Source organism: Papilio polytes, unplaced genomic scaffold, assembly GCF_000836215.1.
Source record: "Papilio polytes unplaced genomic scaffold, Ppol_1.0 DF823835.1, whole genome shotgun sequence".
Lineage (NCBI taxonomy): Eukaryota > Metazoa > Arthropoda > Insecta > Lepidoptera > Papilionidae > Papilio > Papilio polytes.
In genome coordinates this window covers 1527700-1542857 of record NW_013525369.1, presented here as the reverse complement: position 1 = coordinate 1542857, position 15158 = coordinate 1527700, and the positions used below count along the sequence as shown (strand labels likewise).

The 15158-nt window shown below is 32.5% G+C and overlaps 1 long non-coding RNA gene and 1 other non-coding gene across 2 annotated transcripts in view; both read left to right on the top strand.

Annotated features, from left to right (window-relative positions):
• Positions 1-1407: 1407 nt before the first annotated feature.
• Trnar-ucg lies at positions 1408-1480 on the top strand. Its single transcript has one exon. It is a non-coding gene; the product is annotated as a tRNA-Arg (tRNA).
• A 517-nt stretch (positions 1481-1997) lies between these two features.
• LOC106103265 overlaps positions 1998-15158 on the top strand; it is a 195421-nt gene continuing 182260 nt past the window's right edge. Inside the window, exon 1 of the long non-coding RNA XR_001225615.1 lies at positions 1998-2226. This is a non-coding gene — a long non-coding RNA (uncharacterized LOC106103265). The remainder of the gene's footprint in view (positions 2227-15158) is intronic.

The following is a 15158-nucleotide window of genomic DNA, read 5'->3' as shown; positions in this document are numbered from 1 at the left end:
GTTTATAATGTTTAGTTCGCGGAATGTGATGGCGCCTACTAAAGATTTATTTATTCTCAACTGCAACAAATGACTTCCCATGTTGATGCTACTGATGGCAAGAATGAACATTTTTAACATTCATGTCTCGTTTGTTAAGAATTACGTCTATCTAAACGTGTAATGTCGATTTGTTTGTTTGTTTAACGTATTTTGTCAAAAATAGTAACAAAATGTATTGCAAGATGAATTGTTTTCTATACTTATATATCTATATCTATATCTATATCTATATCTATATCTATATCTATACTAATATTATAAAGAGGAAAGATTTTTATTTTTTTATGTATTTGATTCACGAAAAAACTACTGGGCCGATTTTAAAAATTCTTTAACCATTAGAAAGGTAATTCATCTGTGAGTAACATAGGCTGTATTTTTACAATTTTTTTTAATTCATGCGGGCAAAGTCGCGAGCAATAGCTAGTAGTTTACATAATGAAATTGTTTCTATGTTTTTATTGTCTCTATAAAATTCTTTACCAATATGTCCTTTACAATATTTTAATAACATATCCGTTAAGCTTAGTCTTTATAAAATAAATATTTTCTACTTATAAAGTTTGTATAAAAAGCTTTATAGTTTTTACCTGAACTAACGAGAGGTTAACCGCAAGTTTGCTAATGACCGCGCGACTTAATTACTGATCGAATACAGTGTTACGAATGTTTTCATATACTTGTATCGAATGCGACATAATGCAGATGTTTCAAAACTTTTATATTGATACTAGCTTTAGCGCGCGACTCCGTCCGCGTGAAATGATAAAAAACAAAAGCCTACGTTTTTTTTAACTTTCGCATTTATTATATTACTAAGATTTAAATGTACAACATAACTTAAGACCGTAACCCAGAAGGGTAGGCAGAGACCACGTCCATCGCTTGACGCGGTGTTGACACTACTCTCGATTCTTCAATATTCAAATATCTACGCATTAAGGACGTATGTTTCTGGTGCTCTTAATAGCACTATTCTTCAATATTTAGTCAAATTATGTGTAAGTGTGGAAAGCCCTCGAGGGAAGGAGACGAACATAAAGAAGATACACCAACGTCACCTCTACCGTCAAATCCACTTTCCCTTCCCATCCTTTCCTAATAAGAAAACGGTGGAAAGGGAATAAAATTAGGCATCCGGTACGCACACTCATCAAACGAGATGCAGAATTGCTCCCACTTCTGACCTGTCTTCTGTGTGGTCGTGGTATTACACTGGGAGAGCCGGCCCTACAGTACGAAGATGTTAAAGCGGGCTTTACCACTATTAAACATATTAAAACCAGACCTGCGGAAAATTGTATCTTTTTGTGAATTAGTTTAGCTTGTTATTTAATTAGCAAAATTACTTAATATTGTTCATATGACCGTGTGGCCTAATGGATAAGGCGTCGGACTTCGGATCCGAAGATTGCAGGTTCGAGTCCTGTCACGGTCGAAAGAAACTTTTTATTATCTCATTTACAAACTGTTAAGTTAATAAAATTACATGTTTATTGAATTGCATTAAGTTATTTGCGACTTATTTTTATGCTTGTTTATTCTTTTTTGTTTTTAATAATTCATTTTTAAGTTACACAAAAGAGATACTTTTGCTGTTTTTTCTACCCATGTTAATTGTCTGATTATTGTTTGCGAAGTTGTAAAATGAAACAGAGTTCTGTACATTGTTTCAATACATATTAAATTGACTAAAAAATCTACTAAAGTAGTTTATTTCATACACAAAAATGTGATTTTTCTAAAGAAATCTTTTATTACTACAAAAAACTACATCGAATTAAACTGGTTAAACTAGTTAAGGCCAATTCTTGAATAAAACGCCTGCTCCTGAACGAAATTTTTCCCTTGATATCGTCGGAAAATGTTATTAAGTTTAGTTTTGGACGAAGTAACGCATTGCGACGTAAGCCCTTTCGCAGCAAAATGTTCCATGCGCAAAAGGCATTCGGCGTTGAACCGTCGTCGTGTGTGGACGTATCGTTCGCTTCGGTAAACTACGCGAAAGATTAATTTTTTAACTTCGCTCACTGATTTCGGTAACTTTTGGAACAGTGATAATTGTATTTTGTGTGTGATTTTGTGAATTGTGTTTATTAAATATGTTGTAAAGTGTTTTTTTCTAAGTGTTTTTTTTATTTGTTCGGATTTTGTGGAGTGCATTTTGATAGAAGAGAAAAAATTGTAAGTATTTATGTATGTACATATTTATTTAAATTGAATTATATAAGCAAATATTTGAGAAATAGTAACTTAATATTTTTGAAGACTCTACTATTAAGTTACGTGCTTGAATATGTATATTTTGTAACATCTGTTTTTTATTATTTTCCACATAATAAATGAAAATCAATGTTTTTGTTTCGTATACGTTAAAAATATATTGTACAAATAATTATATAATTTTAGTAAAATGTTTGGATGCGAGAGAAAAATTGCGTTTATAAAATTTTGATAATATTTGTTTCAAATAAAATTATTTGCTAGCAATGATGGACATAAATCTGATTATTAACGTAATTTTAAATTTAAAATTAGTAAAACTATTAACAGGAAATCATACTAATATTATAAATGCGAATGTTTAGATAGACGTTTTTTAGCGTTTGTAGCCTAAACGGCTGAACGGATTTTGATGAAATTCAGTATAAATGTAGAGGATAGGAAAGAACACATAGGCTACTCTCTTTTGTTTTTTAATATCACGCGGACGGAATCGCGGGCGAAAGCTACTGTTAAACAATTTTATTTAAACTTGTATTAAATGCATAAAAATCTCATAACAATGGTTGAATTCGATTTAAACATTTAATGACGTTAAATTCAAGTATTGTTTATTCCATAAATCGAGTTGCATTGATATATTGTTTCGTAAAATAAATAACGCGATTATGACAATGACGGCAGTCAATAAATGGTCACTAAAACGTCACTTAGTGTAGTATGTACAAAAGCAAAGATTAGGGTATTATTAACAGAAGACAGTTAAGTTGTTATTATTATGATAGTTGTATATTAATTTAATTCAAGTTTAAAAAGCGTCACTTTAAATTCTTTAAAAAAATGTAGAGACTTGATTACATGTAGAAACAAATGCGCAAAGTCGCGGGCAAAGTTTAGGCCCTACAATAAATAAAATTGGTATGTCTGTATGTAATATAAAAAGCGTATTTAATACACTTGATATACTTTCCTCAGTTAATAATGTATTTTTTTTATTTCTGTCTCTATGCAAGTCCCCGTTTGTTCTAGCAATATAGCTGGACTGATTCTGACGGCTCTTTTACTAGAAAATAGCGAACTCAAATCCTTGTTTTAATTCACTCGCTGATAAACTTGCAAACACATACTAAGGGTTAAATACGATAAGATATGTTTACATTAAGATATGCTTTTATAAATAACTAACTATCGTCCGTGACTCCGTCGGCGTGGAATTAAAAAGAAAACTACGAGTATGTTCCATATCTGTGCTAAAATTCATTAAGATCCATTCAGTAGTTCAGGCTACAATCTCTAACAAATCATCTATCCAAACTTGCGCATTTATGATATAAGTAAGATAACTGTCGCCCGCGACTCTGTCTGCTAGGGATTAAAAAAGTTAGGTAGCTGTTCTTCCACACTATGCTCTCTATGCCGAAATTCTTGCCTTTCATCAGTTTTTTCTTCCTTCTATCATAAATGATAGATCAAAACATACAAACTTACACATTTATAATATTAGTAAGACAATCTTGGTATTTATACTATTATAATAAAGCGTAAACACACACTTTGTTGCCTAAGATGTCAGCAATTACAGCATATTATTGAATAATTCTTTCTTTAATAAAAAGCTTACTTCAGTTCCACTTACGTCACGCTTTAGGCTATATGTTTTCACGCCATTAAACTTATGGGTAAATATTTTGGATAAAAACCCTAATATGGGAAAAAGACCATAAGTTGCTGCCAACATCAAGGAAGCAAGATTGCCAAGTTTTGTCATGTCATGTCATTTTGACATGCAATTGACAATTTGACACATGTAAACAATAAAATAATTTTATGCTGAAATCGCACCGGAACAGCTAGTTTTCGATAAGAAAGTCAACGTAAGTGTTCGTTTCCACTGAACTTTGTATTAACATATTTTTCATCTCTATATTTTCAAAGAGGATAGAGATGTATTTTTTTGTAAAGATCAGTGGAAATGAAAGTTAAAGAGAGAAAAAAAAAATCGTAATATCCTCCTGTAGTCACGTATTTATATTATTAATTCTTCAAGATTTTAGTTCCTGTTACACAGTAAAACATGATTATTTACATTATTAAACTGTATCTGTTTATTAATAGATATAACAAAGATAGGAAGAACTTGATGTTTGTTCTTCATCTATTGTTTTATAAGAAAATAGGATGTCGATTGTAAATAACTTTATCTTTACAAGGTTAGGAAAGTTACAATAGAATGAAATGTTTGTTTTATATTCAGATATATATGTATATACATATTTTTTTATAACATAAGGTAGCAAACAAGCAAGCGGCCACCTGAATCCGCCAAAATGCTGCTCATAGACATCCGCAATTGCAGATGCGTTGCCTACCGTTATCCGACAGAGGAGGAGATGCACATAAAGAGGATATTTTCCCTTCCTATGCATCTCCTCCACCGTCAAATCCACTTCCCCTTCTCATCCTCTGCTTATAAGAAAAGGGTGGTAAAGAGAAAGGGACTTAAATTAGGCCTCCGGCACCTCACTCATTAGACGGAATTGCTTCCATTTCACGCCAGTCTTCTGTGTGGTCGTGGTATTACACCGGGCGTGCCGGCCTATTTGTGCTAAGATGTTAAAGCGGGCACTACCACTCTTAAAAGATATCTAGATAATCTTGTATCTTCGTTCTAAAGAATTTTTTAGTTTATTTTCATAACATTGTAACTTATTGACAGATTTTACAGTGTGGGATGTCTTTAAATTCGTGTACTTCCACGAATTATTATAGGGCTTATAATAGTCTTAGAGCGGGCGCACACCTTTGACTCAACTATCGCACTAATATTGTGCGATTGTCGTTTGTTTGGCAGCCAATTCAACTGTTTAGTTGCACTAAAAATCGAATAGTGTACCTCCATATAAGCTCATAGGAATCAAAGCAGAACTAAACAGTTGTGCGATAGTATTAGATATTAAAACAAACATTTGAATGTATGGATGTACGTTATCACGAAACTCCAGAACAGAAATTACACTCTAAAATAAAAATAGACTGTTACTTTAGTTTTTTTGTACTAAATTCAATGCGAACATTGTCGCGAGCGGTAACATTTTTAACTAGCTGTTTCCGTGCGACTTCATCTGCATAAAATTATGAAAATGTTATTATATTGTTTACATACACGTGTTAAATTACAAATTGTAAATGTCAACATGACGACAAACCATGGTAACCTTGCTTTCTTAATGTTGGCAGCTTGTTGTTTATGGTGCCTTACCCATTAGGGTTTTTATCCAAGATATTTACCCCTAAGTTTAACGTGAAAATAAATAGCTTAAAGCGTGACGTGAGTGTCCCTTCACTGAGCCCTGCTTTTTATTAAAAAAAGAGTTATTCGAAAAAATGCTGTAATTGCTGACAGCTTAGGCAACAAAGAAGTGTGTGTTTACGCTTTATTATAATAGTATAGATAAATTCTTAACTTCTAAATACATATTGATGAGGAGTTCGCTTGTAATGCGAAATCTAACGTCATTTTTGTGCGTGTTTCTCCACCGGGATTACGTGTAATGCGACGTGTTAGCTCCGTCACGTTTGTCACGTCGTACTTAACATGGCAGACGCGGTCAGTGGACCGAGACGTGTTTGACGACGTGACAATTTTTCTTCTATGATTTATTTTGTTTATTATAAACTCTACAATTTTTATTCAATACTAGCTTTCGCCCGCGACTCCGTCCGCGGGGAATTAAAAAAAGTAAGTAGCCTGTGTATTCTTTCAGACTATCCTCTACGTCTATGCCAAATTTCATCGAGACCGGTTCGTTTAGCCTACAAACTATAACAAACATCCATCCATGCAAACTTTCGTATTTATAATATTAGCGAAATTCCGCTTAACCCCTAACTGCATTAGAGTAGTTTAGTATAGAATTAATATGTGAAAGCTTAGTGAAGAGCTTTAGAAGATTGAGTGCGCAAGTATTGTTGTAATCATAATGTTATAGTTTATACCAATATAATAAATTTTAAACCATCGCACAACTGTTCTGCAATTGTCCATTGTTTCTAAACCAAATAAACTGTTGTTGCACAACTAAAAATCGAGGGAAACCTCCACATAAGCGCATAGAAATTAAAGCGCGACTAAACAGTACTGCGATAGTTTGGTCAAAGGTGTGCGTTCTATCACCATTTTATCTCTATTTTTCGTAAAACCAAAATAAGAACACTTTAAAATCATTAAAACCCACGAAGTAATTATTTAGTTGAACATTCGACGTCAAGTAGTTCCCATACTAAAAGTAACAACTTTTCGCTAGCGAAGCAAAAGTTCAAAAACTTTATTAAATGCCTCCGGTTTCCTACAATACTGAGTATTCGAATACGAGAAGTTGCCGAAATAAAACAACTTAGAATAATTGGTTTTTCAATTCCTAGTTCTGTCAAAACGCTTACTTTCTTCGATTTGATATCGGGAATTATCTCTATTTGATTTATTTTTGTTTATTTTTAGAGTACTAGCTTACGCCCTTGACTCCGTCAGCGTGATATTTAATAAAAACAAAAGTGAGTAGCCTATGTGTTCTTCCAGACTATCCTACAGTATACCAAATTTCATCGAGATCCGTTCAGCCGTTTAGGCTACAAACTCTAACAAACGTCCATCCATCTAAACTTTCACATTTACGATATTAGTAAGATATATACTGTATTGTATTATATTTGATAGAGGAGATTTTTGAGAGGGATTTTGAGAGAGGATTGTATCTATACTAATATAATAAAGCGTAAACACACACTTCTTTGTTCCCTAAGATGTCAGCAATTACAGCATATTTTCAAATAACTCCTTTTTTAATAAAAAGCCTTACACTTACATCACGCTTTAGGCTACATATTTTCACGCCGTTAAACTTAGGGGTAAATATTTGGAATAAAAACCCTAATGTGGGAAAGAGACCATAAGTTGTTGCCAACATCAAGGAAGCAAGGTTACCATGGTTTGACATCACGTGATGACATTTTGACATTTGCAATTGATAATTTGATAAATATAAACAATAAAATGAATTTTTAATAATTTTATGTAGATGAAGTCGCATGGGAACAGCTAGTATGTTTATATTTATATAGGTTGAGATATAATATCGTTAGGAAGGAGTGGAGAGTGTCAGATTTTTACTCACTAAAACAACATTGGTAGACATCAAGTGGTAAAGCGGTCCTAGAATCTACTACCAGACCTAGGTCTTACATCTACAAGGCTTTAGGTTTAGACTAATACAAAAACAATCAACTAACTTAACTTATCGGTATTAATGTGTATTTTCTTATATACGATGGTTAGTGTGTCATTGAGTAGAGGCTTGACATAGATAACGCCGTGTATCAAGATTGTATTCAACGATTTATAGATTTTTACATTTTCATTATTGTGTATAACAATATTGCTGTCAAATTAAAAAATATATATATCTTAAAGATAAAACTACATTGAAAATGGTAATATTACTAATGTTAGCAATATTATAGTTAAATTTGAAAGTTTAGATTAACGGATGTATGGATGGATGGATGTTTATTAGAGTTTGTAGCCTAAACCGCTGAACGGATCTAAATGAAATTTGACATAAATAAAGAGCATAATCTGAAAGAACTACAACAAATGCTTTTGTTTTTTTTACCGACTTCCCAAAAGGAGGTACCCAATTCGACTGTATATATCTTTTTAATATCACCCGGACAGAGTCGCGACCGAAAGCTAGTATAAATGTAATGTAAACATCTTATTAATGTAATAAATGTGAAAGTTTGGATGGATCGATGTTTGTTAGAGTTTGTAGCCTAAAAGACTGTACGGATCTGCAAGAAATTTGGCACAGATGTAGAGGATAGTCTGGAGGAACACATAGGCTACTTTCTTTTCTTTTTATTAATACCACGCGGACGGAGTCTTCAGCGGAAGCTAGTAATAACATATGTCTAGGATTCGAACTTACACGTATATCACGTCCAGTACGGTCAAGTCAACAACTGCGTCACCGAAGCACTCGATTTCGATTCGAATATAGCAATAAAATCTTGTAATCGCTTTATAGCACGCTTTAGTATCGATTGTCGCAAACTGTAGTCTGACATTTATAGCTCAGTTATAGGTCAACAACGTACTTCGAAGTTTAGTTTAAAAATAACGCGAATTTCATTATTGTATAAACTTGTTTGGTTTATTTCTGTTACCTTATTTAATTCAAATACTTTCTCATACGTCAATTTTATACCGTGACTAGCTGTTCCAGTGCGGCTTCATCCGCATGAAATATCAAAATTCAAATGCACAAATAACAATTGCTTTCTTGATGTTGGCAGCAACTTATGGCCTCTTTCTCACATTAGGAGTATTATCCAAAATATTTAGTCCCTAAGTTTAATAGCGTGAAAATATATAGCCTAAAGCGCGACGTAGGTGTCGGGCTTTTTATTAAAAAAAACTATTCAAATATATGCTGTAATTGCTGACATCTTAGGCAACAAAGAAGTGTGTGTTTACGCTTTATTATAATAGTATAGATTGTATAATTCACGAATTGAGTATAAATGTAATTTGAGTATAAATGCATTTTCGGATTGTAGCCGTAGGTTTCGTTTGTTGTAACACATATAGAAGTTGCTATGCTTTTATTCTGTTACTTGTTTTCATCAGCGAGTCCTTTCATGTGTATTTAAAAAACAAAAGAAAGTAGCTTATGTGTTCTTCCAAACTATCTCTTACCAAACAAAAATTTAATCGAGATCCGTTCAGCAGTTTAGGCGGTAAACTTTTACAAACATCCATCCATCTAAACTTTCACATTTATGTTATTAGTTAGAGCGGGTGCCCACCTTTGACTAAACTATCGGACAACTGTTGTGCGATTGTCGATTGTTTCGCAGCCCAACTGTTTAGTTGCACAAATAAAAAATCGAATAGTGTGCATCTCCATATAAGATCATAGTAACAAAACGGAGATGACAAGTTTTTTAGATTCTTGCATTAAAAGCTCCAACTCGTGCTTAATGTAATTGCAAGTAGTAATTAAGTTACAATAGAGCTTTTATTAAACAATTCTAACAAAAATGAATACTGCACATGCAACAGTATTTTCAGTTGTGGTCACGCAACCGTTGTGAACTGAAATTTAACAAAACACTAACGAAATTGAACTATCTGAAGACAGAGGGTCTATCACGAATATTTGTGATAATTGAGAGAACTTATTCGTAATGTAATCGACTTTTACGAGATTAGCTGTTTTATTAGATTAATGTTTATATTTTTTTATACATGTTTTATTAGATGATTAACTGTAGAAACAAGATATGTGTTACTTATTGATAAAGTAGATTTTTATTGGTGTAAGAATTTTTGAAATCGGCCCAGTAGCTTTTGAGTTATTTCAATAAATACTAAAATAAAATCCTCTTTATAATATTAGTATGTTTGTGTACTTTAGGCTCGGTAGGGAAAAGTCTAATACCATGTCGAAAGTTACGAAAAGGATCTCACGAATATTCGTGATAGCCTCCTGTTATTAAAAACGTTTGTTTTCTTTCCGATCTTTACATAAACTTGACTAGTTTCAGTGACGATTCAGTTTTTTTTAAAGTAGACAATATTTACGTCTAGAATTTAAAAAAAAATGAATGTACGGCTGTCATCTGTATGCTTTTTTTGTCAACAGTATTTTTAATTTGGTTGTGTACTTTGAACCTGCAATTAGTGTACCAATAAATAAAATAAATAATGATGGTTGACATAATATAGTCGGCCCTTTCTTTGTCTTTCATATAAAAGAGATGGATATAGATTTAATGTGAAATTGAACTCAGATGAACAACTAAATGGGAATTATAGTTTAATTCGAAACACGTATCTTAATATCATCATGAATTTCGAACGAAGTATTTCGCAATGCGAATTGTAAATATTTAACGAACGAAATCTTGGCAAGATAAAGACGTTATTTTATTTGTATTTAGCTCGGATGTTTGTTGACCTTGTGGATTCATAATCAGTAAGAGAATAGTACCTAGACTTTAGTTCAGAAAATTGTCAATAGATGGCGTTAGTCGTCCTATGTTTTAAATACGTTAATTTATAAATTTTCTTTATCTTAGAAACTACGTAATATGAGGTATTGTGTAATATGAAATGTGAAAATTACTCCACAAAATATTAATTTAACTAGAGTGGTGCGTTAACTCAAGGTCTAGGCTCCGACACTAAATTGCAGTCTACTCGACATTCGAATAAATCTTGTATTTCTCAGTATAACAGTCGTTTTTGTATTAGTTTTGAGCAAAGTTTTATAGGGCGTGAAGAAATTTTAATACAAATTTTGTCAAAGACTATGAATTCTACCTAATTTTCGTGCTGTATCCCCAGTAGTCTCTTAAAACTGATTTCTCACACAAATTATACATGAAGGGTATTCTATAGTTGTCATTAAAACTCGTAAAAGCCGCTTGCAGTCTGACAAACGTCAAAATTATAATGGAATTTGGAGTTTATCATTGTAAACGCTGTTACATATTTAAATATCCTTTCAGCATGCTGTAAGGCATATGAGAAGTAGTGGAAATAACAAATATGTTGAAAAGCAAAACTCTTAAAGAATTGTAAGCATTGAGTACTCCGTATTCCGAGCTCCCCATCCCCTACCACGCATTCTCGAATGGTTTTCATAACTCGAAAATCCCTCGGATTACCATTATTAAATATTTTATTTCGGGAGATTTTAATTTAATTTAATTAAATCAGAAATATCTCGAACGCCTGACATTTTCTGAATGCTGAAAATGTCTGTGGGAATTGCGTATTCATTTTATTAGGGGTTGCTATATTTGATAGAATTATTTAATACAATGAACTTTAGTTAAGGAATTTGTCATTAATATTAAAAATTAAAAGAATTAAGCGTAGGTTTTTAGTAATTAATTTAAGGAAAGATTTTTACTGCTGTTTTCGGTGCCCACGATACAGGCATTGCCTAGTGTGGACATCATCAGATTAAACGTATATTTACCACAAATTGTAATTATCTTTTAGTTGGTATAACTGTTGTTGGTTAATCTCTTGTTTTTCAGTAAGATTATTTCTATTTCTATTTAGTTAAATAATATGACCATATCTATCGTATAAACTTGTAATATTTTTTCTTTTACGTTTTTATCTATGTCTAATTAGGTTTTATATGTCTTTTTTTCCATTTAAATAGCGATAGCCTCTTATCAAGCCAGATATCTTTTTTAGACTATATAACAGGCTAGTTTACGCTATAAATAGTTTTCCACTGGAATTATTGTGTATTATTTTCGCTTCAGTTATAGGCTTATTCAAGTATTTTCAGGTTAATCTTACTAATATTATAAATGCGAAAGTTTAGATGGATGTATGCTTGTTAGAGTTGTAGCCTCAACTGCTCAACTTACTCTCTTTTAATTCCATGCGGACTCGCGGGCAACAGCTAGTGTATACAGATTTTTATGATTAAAATCCTTTAGTTTATGATTGTCGTATTGTTTTATTCGTTTAGTAAAATATCTTAGAATCACCGATTAGTGAACAAAGCCTACATAATCAAAACTAATTCTCGTAGCGGTATTAATTCCGAACGCGTTATTAACTTGGGAGCTACAATCCAGCATTAGCAGTTTCCCTGGCACCTGAACTAACAACTTATCTAAGCACGTATTTCTGGAATGCTTAACGCGCACAAGGACTAAACTATCGCACAACTGTTTAGACTTGATTTGAATCCTATGAGCTTATATGGTGAACACTACTCGATTTTTAGTTGTGCAACGAAACAGTTGAATTGGCTTCGAAACAATTGACAATCGCACAACTGTTGTTCGATAGTTTAGTTAAAGAAGTGCCCTCGCTCTTATTCTTACTAATATTATAAATGGGGAAGTTAAGATGGATGTTTGTTAGAGTTTGTAGCCTAAACTGCTGAACGGATCTCGATGAAATTTGTCACAGAGCACTCTGGAAGAACACATATGCTAATTACTTTTGTTTTTTTTTTTAATTCAATGCTGACGGTATCGCAGACGAAAGCTAGTATATTTTTGTAACGCATAAACTCAATATGATTACAGATTTAAGTATGATTAATTTGTTTTAATTGCGAAGTACTGGTTACAATTTATCCTTTTTTCATGCTAGTAACTGGCAAGTACCATTAGTTTGCATTCAAGTGTGCAAGCTACTTGTATGATTTCCCGTCTTAACCATATATAAAAACAAACATACACGCAAAAGCATTACCATTATTTAGTATATTGTTTATTTGACTTTAATTTTAACCGTAGTTTAGATTCGAAACTCAATAGAACTTGAAGGTGACAGTTAAGTTGGTCGTTAAATCGTCACGAAATAGACTTAAGTGTAACTATTGTCGTTAAACGCAAGCTCGGTTCATTTTAGTTTATGATATTAGGGACACGCGACACGTGTCTAAATAAAGGTGTCGACTCGTAGGGGTAAACTTTTGAGTTAATTATTTTATCTAATAATTATGGGATGATGAATATTAAATAACAAGCTTCCGCCCGCGACATCGTCCGCATAGTATTAATAAAAACAAAATAAAGTAGTCTATGTGTTCTTCCAGACTATCCTCTACATCTGTGCCAAATTTCATCCAGATCCGTTCAGCCTTTATGCTACAAACTCTAACAATCATCCATCCATCTAAACTTTAGTAAGATTATTCCAACTACAGAGGTTATTATAGCAAACTGAATTTTGAATTTAAAATTTATTAACATCTCTGTACTACTATTTCACCTTCGACTTCTTATTGTATAAAATTTGAATCGAATGTTTAATATCTACTTTCTCAAATAAAAGTTACGCCTAAAACATCGTAACTTTATTATTATAAACATGTTCTTTCATAAAATATGAATACTTTCGAATCACTCTAGTGTATCGCGTCTTTAAAAATCACTTGTCATCAATCGACGTTAACAAAACACTACCTTGTAATTGAGTACTCAAGTTACACTTGTGAACAGAACTGTACACGAATTTGTTGTAGATATAAAAATATTGTAGCTGACTGTACTGATAGTGTCAAAAGTGTTTTTGTTCGCTAATGTACTTGTAATTATAGAGCTTTGGCTGGCGACATAATATATGAAATTGGAAGAACATTGGTATGGCGGGATTCTAACCCAGGACTTGTAGATTATAAGTCAAGTGCTTATCCCCTAAGTCACCTATGCTGTAAAACCATTTCTTACTTATATCTTACTAATATTATAAATGCAAAAGTTTAGATGGATGTTTGTAAAAGTTTGTAGCCTAAACTGCTTAATGGAACTCGACGAAATTTGTCATTGATGTAGAGGATAGCCTGGTCAGAGGCTAGTTTCTTTTGTTTTTTTTAATACCACGCGTATGGTTGGGATAAATAAATGTTTGCTAGAGTTTGTAGCCTAAATGGCTAAACCGATCAAGATGATATTTGGCAATGTAAACCGTAGTCTGGAAGAACGCAATGTTTTAGATATAATTTTAAAATACTTTTGTTTTTAATTCTACGCGAAAATCGTGAGTGAAATCTAATCTATACTATAATAATAAAGCGTAAACACACTTCTTTGTTGCCTATGATGTCAGCAATTACAACACATTTTTGAATAATTACTTTTTTAATAAAAAGCCCTACAACTACGTCACGCTTTAGGCTATACATTTTCACGTCATTAAACTTAGGGGATAAATATTTTTAATAAAAACCCTAATGTGGGAAAGAGACCATAAGTTGCTACCAACATCATGGAAGCAAGATTGTCAAGGTTTGTCATGTCATGTCATTTTGACATCTGCAATTGATAATTTGACAAATGTAAACAATAAAATAAATTTTTCATAATTTCATGCGGATGAAGTCGCACGGGAACAGCTAGTATTATATAAATATGTTTTATTGAAATAAAAATCATCTTGAATTATTTCTGTAATTAATCATACTTTCTAAAGATGAGGATAAATCTGAGATGAGAGCAGTGAACAAACGGAGGAAGATCCCTCATTCATGTTGCCAAATTTATTCATAGCATCCCTCTAGTGGAGATTGGTCCGATGCGTAGCCTTTTATGAAGATTGCGAATCATTTTGATACATAAAAATACTCAAATCATCTTAGAAATAACAAGCTGAATAAAAAAACGTTAATTCTTACTTCTTAATCTATATTTTATACTTGCTGTTCCTCGCGATTTCGTCTCCGTGAAATTAAAAAATAATAAAAGACATAGCCTACGCTTTTTCCTTTCTAATGGTGAATTTTTTTTTGAAATCGGCCCAGTAGTTTTTGAGTTATTACAATACATACAAAATGTTATCTTTATTAACAAGCCCTACACTTACGAAACGCTATAGGCTATCTATACTCATAATATATAGAGGAAGGACTTCTATTTTTCAAAAAATATTTCACCATAAAGATACGTTATCAATAAATAGGACAGGGTAGATCATCATCATCATCATCATCATCATCATCATCATCATCATCTCTTTATCCTACTCCCGTAGGGCGCAACAGGTTTTTGTCCTCCACATAACTCTATCATACGTCATCTCAGTCATCACTCCCTTCTTGATCATGTCACCTTTTACACAATCCATCCATCTCTTTCTAGGTCTACCTCTACCGATGTACCCTTCCACACTCATAACTAACGTACTCCTTGTAACATGCGATCCATCCATCCTCATAACATGCCCATACCATGCTAACCTTTTACTTCTTATCTTATAGGGAAGATATGTTTTTTTGACCGACTTCCCAAAAGAAGGAGGTATTCAATTCGTCGGTATATTTTTTTTTTTTTTTTTTTTTTTTTTTTTTTTT